Consider the following 13,679-nt stretch of genomic DNA (forward strand, 5'->3'; position numbering starts at 1 on the left):
CTCCAGCTACCAACAATTTAACACCTGGTTTGTGAAATTCCTGACATTTTAACCATCAGTTTTCTCCAACTGGTACAAGCTGGCTCTGGCACACCACTAGCCCAGAGCCATGTGAACAAAGGGTGCTGGGACTATATTCTCAGGGCACTCATTTCAGGTGGTGTTTCGGATCCATATGTGAGCCTCCCACCCTTTTTATCAGACTCCATTCTAGGATGCTCAGTTGGTCCCAGTATACTCAACCTCTGTCGCCTGATGCTCCTCTGTTTTTTAGTCTAGCTGGTGTGACCTTCATCATTGGATCAGTTCTGTTTACTCAAAGGTCCATGATCGCAGGTGTCTAGATTAGGAGTCATCACACTTGAAGCTTGTATCTGGTTTTGTATGCAATTTAGAAAGAGGAAAAGAGGGAAATGACTCATTATGAAGGAAAGTCTTGTCTTTATTCAGGATTTAGGAAATGGTGAACTAAAGTCTGCCTACTTGGATTACCCATGATTATATCCTCTGGCTGAGTAACATGGTAGAAAGAAGAGGGAGGGGAAGAATTAATAACGTCTTGTCACTCCATAAAGATGGTATCCAAGCTCAGGAATGGAGAGAAAGTTTGACTAAATAGGTGAGTAACACTGCCTTGAGAAAATGTTGCATTTCAGCAGTTTCTTTTCTGGTTTTTTAAATTTTATTTTTACAGAGAAAAACAGCCACAGAAATCCAGCTGTTTTGGTCATTGCACAATGGAGCCTCAAGTAGAGGCAATGACTCAAAAGGAGACAATCCAGGAAGGAAAGCAAATGATGGCTCAGATATAATCAGGCAATAAGTCTTGAAATTCATTTAGCTTTTGCCAGTGCGATTGGGTTCAGGGTGAGGTCTTTAAGTGGGGAAAGTTAACTTGATTGTTGACAATAATGACCAAAGAAAGCCCTGTTGGCACCTGGAATCCTAAATTTTTGTGCTGACTTTAAAAGACACATAGTATACATTTATTAAAATTTTGAAAGAATACAGGAGAGAGCTATACTGTACATTCTATAAGATAACAATGGGCAAATTAGGACATAACATTTCTTACATGACCTCCACTTTGGAAATTAAGAAACACTCTGATGATCATTTTTATTACCTTTGTCATTTCATTGTTCTCATTCACTGGCTGCAGATGCTATCAGCGAAATCATAAAATACTGAGATCTCAGCTTTGTGAAGGAAAAGGGAGTGGGAGGGAAATGAAAAGAGAAATAAATAATTATTTATTGAGTAACCCTTATGTTCCAGGAACTGTAGGAGGCTCTTTTACAAATTAAATTCTCACACTTGTGAAGGAGATGTGGAACACTGTCCTATCTATTCACAATATTTGTTGCTTCCCCTCCTCCCTTCAGGCCAGTCTCTGCAAGGACCCTCCAGGACCTTTCCAAGGGAAGGGTCTTATTGTTTGGTTCTCTCATTGAAGTTAGGCTTGATCATATGACTTGCTTTGGCCAATGGAACTTGAGCATAAATGATGTGTGCTTTCTCCTAGCAAAGGCTCTGCAGGTCATTGATATTTCTGTCCTCACTCTTTTCCATCTGCTCTGAGAATAGCAGGTCTCAGATAAGGGCTATCCTTCAGCCTAGATCCCAGAATGAAGATGACATGGGGAACAGAGCCACAGCTGATCTGCGGCCAACATGAGCATGAATGAGAAGTTAACTCTTGCTGCTCTTAAGTCTCTGGGATTTACAATTTGTTATGGTAGCAAAACTTAGCAAAACATTGGCTGGTATAAAAATTGGTACCAGAAAAGGGGTGCTACATAACAGCAAAAGCAACAACTGAATCTAAAATATGTGGCAATGCTAAAGCACTTGGTAAAACTTTGCCTACAACACCTTGTGTCGGTGGAGGTCATGGAGAGGATGTGACCACTGGTTGAGCCAGGAGCTGGAGTCTGGCTGTTGGAGGCTCCTCACCTCCTCTTGGTCCTTGGAATGTCTGTTCTCACCGTTCTCATGGTGGAAGCCCTTTCAAAGACATGATTGGAGAGAATAAGATCTTGTTGAGACCAACTTCATGATACATGTGAATGAATCTAGGTGAGGCCTCTATATTTAGGATTGTGATAGGCAGTGTTGAATTCCGCTTCTCTTCCAGTTGCCCAAGACAAGCCTGGTAAGTAAGTTCCCTTGCTCTTTAAACCTGCCATCTACCCATCTGGAGTGCCCTGCTTCTTTCTTCACTTTCTTTGTGTGTGGGGGTCAGTTTGCAAACCAATAGCTTAGAAAGTCAATAATGAATCAAATTGACTCATGGCTTTAGGAGAAACTGGGAAAATAGAATGTGAGTTGGCTGCTATTGGAAATGTGCTGATGTGATTAGGTTAGCTCAGAAAATAATTGGCCGATCTTCATGCACAACTGAAAGGAAATATAGAGTCTAGAAATTCCTGGATGTTCATGGTTCAAAGATGTGCCTGGTTTTCATTTATAATCCATGTATAAAGTTGGGACTTGCTTTGACATGTCTCAAAAAAGATATGGGTGCCACTTACATATGTTGCCAATCAAAGAAATAAATAACTATTCTTTGGAAAGAATCTTATTGCCAGAAAAGATATCAGCATGGATTAAAGAGACTGAGACCACTGAAGACTTAAAATGGCCTTAGGACACCTAATCTTCTATAAGAAGAAATAGTCCTTGAGTCCATGAGAGGGGCATATTCTCTAGTGCCATCCTCAGAGGTGAAATTGAAAAGGGAGGATTTTCAACAGGGCAGAGCTATGAAAAACAGCGGATTCCCAATCTTAGGTTAAAGGGCTTCTTAAACATCTGTCTCATATGGCTTCAGAGTTTTATGGACCAGTAACTGATGTGTGTCTATCCTTTTCTTTCCACACGGGAGTATTTGTTTGTTTATTCAGTCCCTTTTGACCCATTGTATGCTGCATGTATATGAGTGTGTGTGTGCGCATGTGTGTGCGGTGGTGGTGCAGACAAATTGTCTCTAGTTCATAGCTCTCCATATCAAGAGGAACCCTGTATAGACCAGGTACAGAAAAGCCTCAAAAGAGATTTTGGACTTTGGGTCTGAAACCATTATTAGATAGGCCTGTGGGAAAGATTTTTCCTTGGGGTGGAGTGTATTTTTCATGCAAAAGGGAGAAAAGAGATTAAGAGAGCAGATCACTAAAGATTTTATAATTTGTTCATAGTATATTTGCAGTATGTATCAGACCATTGTATCAACGCCCTCTTTTTGCGGCCGTTTATTCATTTATATCAGACTTGGACATGTGACTTGCATTGGCCAATGGAGCATGACTAGAAGTGACGTGTGCTGCTTTGTAGCAAAAACTTTGAGAACCATTGTTGTCTCCAGTACTATGCTTTTCTATATGCCAGGTAACAACATGTCCCTATTAAGAGCCTGGAACCCAGAGGGAGGAAATGTGGAGCAACGCCATGGCCAGCCCACAGCTGAAATGTACCATGAATAACAAACCTTAATTGATGTAAGCCATGGAGATTTAGGGGTTGTTTATAACCACAATATGACCTAATGAAAGCTGACAGACAAAGAAAATGAGACTCATATATGTGACAGTTTTAACTGCCAAGAGCACTATGAGGAAGCACTGCCATAATTATACTCTTGCCAACCTTGGTATTCATTCCATTTGCTTTGTATTTAATATCTTGATGGCCACACTTAGTATTTTATCCCGATAGTTTCCATTTCTATGACTATTAGAAAAGTCAAACAATTTTTCATGTATTTGCACTTTAATTTGGGGAACTTATTTTCTCTGTGGACCATCCACATAGACTTCTCATTTTCTATTACTTTTCTTTTCCTTGTGAATTGTAAGATTATTTTTAACTTATTAAAGACATCTTTTCTCTACCATAGACAATGCAAATAACTTTTCCTAGTTTGCTTCTAAATATTGCATATGATGACTTCCAATATACAGAAGTTTCAACATTTCATGTAGCTAAAATGCATGTGCCTGGTAGTCCCAGTACTATTTGTTTAATGAATCAGTAAATAGCTATTTTCTTTGCTTTTATGTGTTTAAAATGCCCCCTTAGGTTGACAAGAGAAAGTATTCACCTAAATTTTCCTCTCATTTTATTTTATATGTTTTGTTTCAATCTCTGGATCAGGAGTTCCAGCTCGAGTTGTATGTTGACATCAACAATATTTGGGGAACTTTTTAAAAGCACAACTTTCACACTCTTTGAAGGTATGACCTGGGATTGTGCTTTTATACAGCCTCCTTCTCCTTTCCCCAGTGTGTTCTGGTGCAGTTAATCTGCATTGTGGAGAGCACTGTTAAACACGTTTTAGTTTTGAAACATTCCAATTTACCTACTTTTTCTTTTGTTGCTTGTGCTTTTGGTGTATTATTTTAAAAAAAAAAAACTTTAGCCTAAATCAAATTAGGAATATTTACCTTAATTTTTTCTTCTAAAAGTTTCACAGTTTTATCTCTACATTTAGGTCTACAATCTCTTTTCAGTTGATTGGTGTGAGTTAAGGGTCCAACTTCATTCTTTGGATTTTTAATGATCCCAACATCATTTTTGGATGCTACCCTCCCTCCCTTGAATAGTCTTGGGATGCTTGTCAAAAATCAGTTGCCCATAAATGTCAGGGTTTATTTCTAGAATCCCAATTCTATTCCAATGATCTATTCGTCTCCACTTATGCCAGTATCACACAGCTTGATTAGTGTAGCTTTGTAGTAACCTGTGTAATTAGGAACTCTGGGTTCTTCACCTTTGTTCTTTTTAAAGATTATTTTGACTCTTCTAGGTCCATATGGATTTTCTTATGAATTTTAGGATCGGGGATCCCTGGGTGGCTCAGTGGTTTAGCGCCTGCCTTTGACCCAGGACGTGATTCTGGGGACCTGGGATGGGGTCTGCATGGGGCCTGCTTCTCCCTCTGCCTGTGTCTCTGTCTCTGTCTCTTTCTCTCATAAATAAATAAATAAAATCTTTTAAAAAATTAAAAAAAAAAGAATTTTAGGATCAACTTTTCAGTTGATGCAACTTTTCAGTTCGTAAACGTCTTCTCCTACCATCCCCATCACAGTATTCTCCCCCCACCCCCCCCCCCCACCCCCCCGGCCACAAGTGCTACCTGGTGTGTTTCTATTAACATGAATTGTTTCCAAAGTAGATGGTGAGGTTTTCAGTGTAATTAGAATAGTTTTAAATTCCACAGCGTTACGGAAAACCTGAAGACTTAATCTCTCAGGATTCAGTTCTCTCTCTACAATGAAGAGGTGGGAACAGATGAGTAAGCCCTAGTGCCTGTGTGTGGATTGACAGACTCATCAGAGCTTTACCACTTGTTCCTTTCTACTCATTTCAGCAGTGATGACTAGTTATGCTGATTTCTTCTTTTTTTTTTTTTTTTCCACTTTTCTTCTCCCTGAATGTATGCTGATGTCCCCTGGACTAGATCTTTTCTCAGGTTACTTAGGCTTTTTGAGGGCTATGATTTGATGAAGAGGTCAGCATTCCAAGAAAACCCCCTTTCTCAAGAACTGAAAGTCATTTCCAACTACTGGGTCTACTCAGTTTATTCCAGTGTTACATTGCTTGGAGGCTTGATGTGTTTGCTTTTATGGAAATGGTCATTAACTAAGTCTGTGTTTTTGCCTTGTGAACTTTAGTTATCTTGTGTATCATGAGTAAAGCAAGTGTCAAGGGATAATATTTTGTTTTCCCAGCATTGCATGCCAGTTTACGTTGTCTTCGAATCGCCATAGCAAATTTGAATGTAAGTAGGATTTGCCAGCTCTAAGAAAGGAAGGAAAGCTTACCTTTTTAGTCTGTTGGTGGGTGAAAGGGCTTTGTACCACAATCTAGCCTCTAACCACCTTGAAGAATTCCTTTAGCTATGGACCTCCTGTCTAATTTTTACTTCTCCATCTGTGAGAGCACACTAGTGTTAGTGCCTGGTATCTAATAGGAGCTTAATAAATATTCATTGGATGAATAAATGGATGATTAATTCTGTGGTTGAGTCTTGCATTATGCCAAGTATCATGCCTTTTGCATTTCACTTAATCCGTACTATGCCCCATAAATTCTTAATCCATTGACTGATATTAATATTGGTCATCTGGACAACACTGCCATGTTCCTTAGGTTCTTTGAATCTCATAATATACTGAGATAGACACAATTTGTTGTATCCCTATTTTAGCAATACAGGATATAGAGACAACAGATGTTTAATGCTTTAAATCAGTATTTCTCCAGTTTAAATGTTGCACAAACCACCTGAGATTCTTTTTCTTTTTTTAAGATTTTATTTATTTATTCACGAGAGACACACACAGAGAGAAAGAGGCAGAGACACAGGCAGAGGGAGAAGCAGGTTCCAAGCAGTGAGGCCCACGTGGGACTTGATCTTGGGTCTCCAGGATCACGTTCTGGACTGAAGGCAGCCCCAAACCGCTGAGCCACTGGGTCTGCCCATGAGATTCTTATTAAACTAGAGATTCTGATTCAGCAGAAGATCTGGGTGGGCCTGAAAGTAGTAGTTCTTTTTTTTTTTTTTTTTTAAAGGGAGCCCGATGTGGGACTCGATCCTGGGTCTCCAGGATCACACCCCAAGCTGCAGGCGGCGCCAAACCGCTGCACCACTGGGGCTGCCCTGAAAGTAGTAGTTCTAATGAGCTTACAGATGATGCTGTTGCTGCTGTTCTACAAACTATGCTTTGAGTAGCAAGGCTTTAAATATAATTTTTTTCTTTGCTTTTGTGAAGATGAGGGGTTAAGAAAATAAACAGGACAAACAAACATGATCTCCTCTCCACCAAAATAGACCTAGGAACTAAGAAGCCTGAAAGCAAGATATATTCATAAACACTACTCAAATGAAACCCTAAAGATAAAGCTTGACAAACAGCCATTCTTTGAGAGTACAGTGTACTAGAGCATAGAAAATACTGCAGACTAAAATACTGTAGAAGTTGGAGGATTCATTCTTTTGATTTCAACACTCACTGCAAAGCTACTTTTAAAATAAAAAACCAAAAATAAAAAATAAAATAAAATAAAAAACCAAGAGCATCTGGTTATGTCTGCCAGTTGGTTGTGTCTGTCTTGGGCTCAGGTCATGATGCTAGGGTCCTGGGAGCTAACCTTGTGTTGGGCTCCCTGCTCAGACGGAAGCCTGCTTCTCCTCTTTCTACCCCTCCCCCTGTTTGTTCTTGTTCTCTCTCTCTCTTTCTCTCTCGCTCTCTCTCAAATAAATGAAGTCTTAAAAATAAACAAACAAACGGATAAATAAAATCTAAAACCAAAGCTAAAAATAGGAGTGAGAAGACCTTTGTGATTGTCTCTAGAAAAGATTGGTTTTGACCAATATAATGCCGATTAATTCCGTAATATGCCTAGATACTTCCTTATAAAAAGGACTTATAAGTTATATATAGTAAAGAGTAAAAAGTGTTTGCTTATTACACATGGAAACAGAAAATTAACATCACTCTTAGGAAATCTTGATCATCTTCATGGATTGCCTAACAAAGCAAGATTGTCTCAAAGCATGAAGATAAAGGCTTGCTATTTATGGCTATGCACTTGATCAGTTACTGGAGCTTTCTATGTGGTACTCAACAGACATTCATCACTACTCTTACCTCTCACAATCAGGATTCCAAATCTGCCTAGACCAGATAATTTCATATCTCTTTGTGTACTAAAGAGCTCACCATTTTCCTTGGCATTTGCTCCTTGAAATATGTAGATGCTTTGGGAAGTTAAAATCAGAAGGCAATGAGAAGATGTGGGTAGCAGATATTCTAATCTTGGGCTAGTGGATTGTAGCAGAAAGCAAAACACTAAGCAACAACTATTGGACAATTGAGTTTTTGCCTAATGTGCAAAGATTTTTTTATCTTTATTTTATTTTTTATAGAGACAGAAAGTGAGAGAGAGAGAGAGTGAGAGAGAGACAGAATACAGAAGGGAGCACAGGGGGCAGAGAGAGAAAGAGAGAGAGAGAGAGAGGGAGAGAGAATCCAAAGTAGACATCACACTTAGTGTAGAGCCTAACACAGGGCTCTATTCCATGACCCTGAGATCATGACCTGTGCAAAAATCAAGAGTTGGCCGCTTCATCAACTGAGCCACAGCACAGACACCACTACTGTGGAAAGATTTTAAAGCTAAAGGTGATATGCTCTTTTTTCCCTCATAATAATTGCTAGAGATATTTGTAGCAAATAGGCACCAATTTCTAGAACATGGGTATGTCCCTGAATTAAGTAAAAGGGGGCAACCCTCCTTAAAAGTACCTGGGATTGAAAGCTTTAGAAGAATTACTGGCCCAGAGAATTCTGAGTGAAGAGCATACTTGGAAATCAACCTTGATTTTCTAGTTCAAGGTAGCATATAAATCCCATGAATGAATTCTCCCTGAATCCTGAATTCCATCGAATGCCTAATAGAACATAGGAAACCATCAGCAGGTGCTGCTCATTTGCTAGAATGTTGATGAATTTTTGCATGATACAGTGTAGCCAAGACCACACCGAGTAGTGTGATGCATTCAGAGCTAATTTTCAACTCTACTTGAAAATCCTAAGGCAAATTTGCACCTAAGGCAGAGATACCCAAGATGCTGGATTTGGTGCTTACTCTTAGCTCAGCTGTGGTTCCCCATGAACTGGAGGCCACAGGGATGGCTAAATTGTCAGGGAGGTCATTGTCCAAGTTAGAGAAGCTCCACACAAATCTTTGTATTGCAGTGATAAAACGAGGAGAAGTAACGTCTCTGTACAAAGGTGAAGCAAAATGTCCTCTGGCTGCCTCCTTTGGGTGCCAGCTCCCTTATTCCTAAAGAAAACCAGATTTGTCATCTGACAACGTAAAACTACAAGATTTGAATATTCGCCTGGAGATGTCAGAGGGGTGGTTGACTACGTAAATCTGGACCATAGAGAGATCTGGGCTGAAGTGAGCAGAACATGGATGATAAGTGAGACCACGCTGTAGATGAAGTCAGTTGGAGAGGGATTAGGCTGTGCATAGAGAGGATCTAGAACTGTCCCCAGAGGAATCCAACATTGATAAAGATCTATCTGAGGCTGGACTGAGGTGGAAACTACATAGCACTGTGAGGACTCCAGAGAGGAAGGAGAAGAGTCAGGATTATGGAGTATTTGGGGTATCCAGACATGAGTGTTTTAAGAAAAGAGTGGTCATTTGTGTTAAATGCCCCTGGAAAGTCAATAAGAAGTATCTGAAAAATCTTTGTATTTCTCAATATCTATGTCTATGTGAAATAAAGAATTGGGTCATCTGAAGAGAGAGAGTGTGTGTGTGGAGGACGGTAGCAAGGAGGGGGGAGGATGGTTGTGGTAGTTAAAGTTCTGCAGGAAACATAGCCAATAGTGTGTGTGTATGGAGAGAGAGAGAGATGGACAGACAGAGAAACAGAGAGAAGTCCGAAATCTGAAAGGACATGCTGGCAGATTGGAGACATAAAGAAGCATGGATGTTGTACCTTGAATCTGAAGGGTAGTCAGCTGGCAGACCTTCCTATTTCTCTGGGGACCTTAGTCTTTTTAGGACCTTCAACTGATTGGATGAGACCCACCCGCATTATGGAGGGTAATCTGTGTTACTCAAAGTCTACTGATTTGAATGGTACTCTCAGGGCACCTGGGTGGCTCAGGTGGTTAAGCGTCCAACTCTTGGTTTTGGCTCAGGCTGTGATCTCAGGATTGTGAGATTGAGCCCCCAGTCAGGTTCCACACTCAGTGTGGAGTCTGCTTGTGACTCTCTCTCTCCCTTTCCCTCTGTCCTTCCTCCCACCACCCTCAATGTTATCTCTCAAATGAATAAATAAACAAACAAATAAGCATGTAAGTAAATAAATAAGTGAATACTACTCTCACTAAAGAATACCTTCACAGTAGCATCCAAATGTGCCTGGCCAAATATCTGGGTACCGTGGCCTAGTCACGTTGACACCTAGAATTTGGCCATGACAATGGTGCAGTTGGGATGAGGGTGGAGACGCTCTGAAGTGTTCGTGGAAGAGACCCGGGACCACAGTAGTGTAGGAAGAGAGAGAGCCTGGAGTGCCACAGGCCCACCCGAGGGAGGCAATCAAGAATTTATGGCAATTCCTATTTGTCCAGTTGTCAGAGTTCTCTGCTGGCAGTTAGCTGTAGGGTCAGACAAAAAGGGCTGGCACCAGAACAAAATCAAATTTTATGCTTCACGTGTGGGGAGAAATTTATCTTTTAACAAGTATGTCATTTGGTGTGTGTGTGTGTGTTTACTCAGCTGAAGATCTTTCTTTCTGCACCAATTACAATGCTCTTGCATCTTGTTTCCACCCCGTTGTTAAGTCTGGTACGTTTTTCCTTCCTTCCATTTTCTTCATTGGCTTATCTGACTATTCCTTACTCATCTTAAAGCACATCAAACAGGTATTGCTACAAATTCATAAATGTCTAAAACAAAACCCATATTTACCCAGCCCCAACTCTTCCCCCACCATCCCAAAATCTCTGCTTCTTTTTCTGTGTTAACTTGTCACACTTTTGAGAGGCAGGCAGGGTAGGTTTTAAGGTTTACAATGTTTCCCAAGGTTAGTTTGTTGATTACTTACCTATAATTCAAATCTAGGGATCCTGGTCCTAAACTTTTCTATACCATCCTGATATCTGTAAGGTTTATTAAAAAAACAAAAAAAACAAAAAACAAAAAAACTAAACACTGCAGATTCATTGATCTTGGGATCGAAAGGCACATGCATAAAGGAGAAAGAAAATGGATGAATTTCCCATTTTCTGATGAAATATTCAGAGCAGTTAGCTCTACAGATCTCCTCCTAATTCCTATGGAAGCACCAGGGTGTAGGGATCGTTGAGGGCTCTCTTGGAGGCAGAGTTTGGGCACAGCTGTAACTCCAGGTTCTGCAACCACCAAGTTACAAGGGAATTCATAGGGAGGAAGATTCACAATTGTATTTTGTTTTTCAGTTGGAAAACAATAAAGGTTTTTAAAGAACAGCAAAGGTTGATATGGGTCAATTTTTTTTTTTCTTTTCCTATTGAGTCTTGTGATACTTGGACAGAAGTAAAAAGGAAAAAAGATCAAAGGAAGGCTATTGGGCGTCCCCTTCTCTGTTTCTGTAAAATTCACCACTGGTCTGAATGCTGTAGTGTCACAGTGACTTGTCGTGTCTTGCTGGAGCATTCCTTGAAGGAGTCACATTACAGTATGTCCACTTCATCTTGAAACAGAGCTTCCTACTCAAAGGAGAGACTATGTCATGATTGGCAATAGAAACATCATGGTAAAGTGCATAGTTTTTCACTTTGCAAATATCTTAGACCTCAGAAGAAATATAAATAATACACATGCATGCATACAGTTTTCTTTATTGGTTCTAAGTAAACCCCAACGTATTAGGGCCCGAATTGTTTATAATTGACTAATTTATCATCATGCTTTTTGACAGTGAAAATCTGAGTTGTGGATTACTAGATACAGACCAAAATGTGAAAGCCACTGTTTTTCTGTCTGAATCTCAGTTTGCCCATTTGTAAAATGAGCATGACCCTATGGAAGTTCTTCAAGGGCCAGGCCACACAGGAAAGCTATGAAGTGTGGGAATTGTTTTCGGGGAGGGCACCGGGCTCCTATGCTGTGGTCTGAATGTTTGTTTCCATCTGAAGTTCATCTGTTGAAAACTGACCCCTAAATGATGGTAGTAGGAAGTGAGGCCTTTCCGGGGTTATGAGGTCAGGCCATGAGGTCAGAGCCCTCCTCAAAGGCATTAGTGAGCTCATACAAAGTGCCTTCCACCCTGTGAGGTACAGCGAGAGGACGACTTGTCTGGGGGTAGGATGACTTGTCACCAGACATCAATGTATTGGCACTTTGATCTTGGACTTCCCAGTCCCCAGAACTGTGAGGAACAAATTCCTGTTGTTTATAAGCCGCCAGTCCCTGCTCTTTCGTTATAGCAGCCAGAGTGGACCTTGTGACTTACAGCAGTTGGCAGAGAGAGCTTTCATGCGTTTGGCAACTTGCAGAGCCACAGCTGTGCCGGGTCAGGGTGGTGACTCTTTGTGATGCAACACGGACCCCAAGTCCAGATTTCCCACAGCGAGGGGTCTGGGGGAGTGCAGGATGATGAATGAGGTTGACACCGCCCATTGGTCAGGGAACCTCGCCTCTGTCCCAGGCAGTCACCTGTGGTGCCCATTAAAGGAGTAAAAGGAGGAGGCTGGCCCTGCCCTCCTGACCCTGTCCCCACTTTGCACTTCCCAGATGGAAAGCTTATTTTCAGAATTTCTCAACGTCTTTTGTGAAACCTTTGGCTGCAATGCGTTTTTGTTTGCATTTGAGTGCTGGGCACTGCTGTTGTGTTGCATTCACTCCTCTACGAAAATAAATTGTCTTTCACAATATTTACTTAAGTAGACATTCAGCAGATTTAGCCTTAAAAGGTGCACAGAACACACCAAGCCTTGGGATAAATTCCAGGCCGGATGCTGAGCTCCTTGTTGATGGGGTGATGCCAGAAGCAGCAGGCCCTGCCCTTGCCCTTTGTGGTCTTAGACGTGAGGCCCCATCCAGGAAGGTACACCTGCACGCACTCCCTGCTCCTCTTTCCTTACATTTGTCCCGTGCCCCCCTGGCACTGCACTGGAGAAGCGGATCCCTGGGCCCACCGTGCACCAGCGTCTCTGCCCTACGACCCCCACAAACCTACCTTCCCTCACGAGTCCTTTAAACCACTCCAGTCCGTAGTGCATCCAGCAAACAGTCTTCAAGGGGCATGACGTGGAGGTAGGACTTTCCCCTAATTTTGAATTCTGGAGTTGGTTTGCTAGTTTTTCAGTGGGTTTGGTCCTAGCATCCACCTTAAGGTCCAGGGGGAGTTGGAACATTATTTCTTGAAGAGTCTCATGGGCCTACCATGGGCTCATCTCTCTTTGTAGTTTTGTGACTTTTTCCTTACCTGTAAGTCTCCCCCAGTGCACCCTGGGATCCGGCATGCAGAGACCCAGACACGTGTATATCTGCCACTCAAATTTATTAAAACACATATGGTACTTGTATGCTGGAAACTACAAAGCCCACTTTTTATTTCATTAGTTTTCTTTTCTCTCTCTTTCTCCCCTCAATTTCACTGATCTTTGCTGTTTATTATTTTCTTCTTTTGTCTGCTGTGGGGTTTTTTTGCTTTTTTTTTTCTAGGTTCTTAAGATGGAACTTCAGATGATTATTTTTTTTAAAAGATTTACGTATTTATTTTAGAGAGAAAGAGAGAGCGAGAGCACATGCGAACAAGGCGGGGAGGGGCAGACGGAGGAGAGAATTGCAAGCAGACTCCCTGCTGAGTGCAGAGCCTGAATCAAGGCTTGATCTCAGGACCCTGAGATCATGACCTGAGCTGAAATCAAGTGTTAGATGCTTAACCCACTGAGCCACCCAGCCACTCTGAGACTTTGGTTTATTCATTTGAGACTTTTCTCTCTCTCTCTTTTTTAAATACATGAATTTAATGCTGTGATTTTCCTTCTTAGCACTCTTCTGGCTATGTCACACACATTTTTATATTCTATATTTTCACTTTCATTCAGTTGAACATACATATTTTTTTAAATTTGCCTTTGACCCATGCATTGTTTAGAAGT

At 41.1% G+C, this 13,679-nt stretch overlaps 1 long non-coding RNA gene across 1 annotated transcript in view; it reads right to left on the minus strand.

Moving 5' to 3' along the window:
* Positions 1-1,126: 1,126 nt before the first annotated feature.
* The window catches only part of LOC119876167, a 33,816-nt gene continuing 21,263 nt past the window's right edge, over positions 1,127-13,679 (minus strand). Inside the window, exons 2-3 of the long non-coding RNA XR_005357599.1 lie at positions 1,876-2,007; positions 1,127-1,199 (exon numbers count right to left, since the gene is read on the minus strand). This is a non-coding gene — a long non-coding RNA (uncharacterized LOC119876167). The remainder of the gene's footprint in view (positions 1,200-1,875; positions 2,008-13,679) is intronic.

Source organism: Canis lupus, chromosome 4 (genome assembly GCF_011100685.1).
Source record: "Canis lupus familiaris isolate Mischka breed German Shepherd chromosome 4, alternate assembly UU_Cfam_GSD_1.0, whole genome shotgun sequence".
Lineage (NCBI taxonomy): Eukaryota > Metazoa > Chordata > Mammalia > Carnivora > Canidae > Canis > Canis lupus.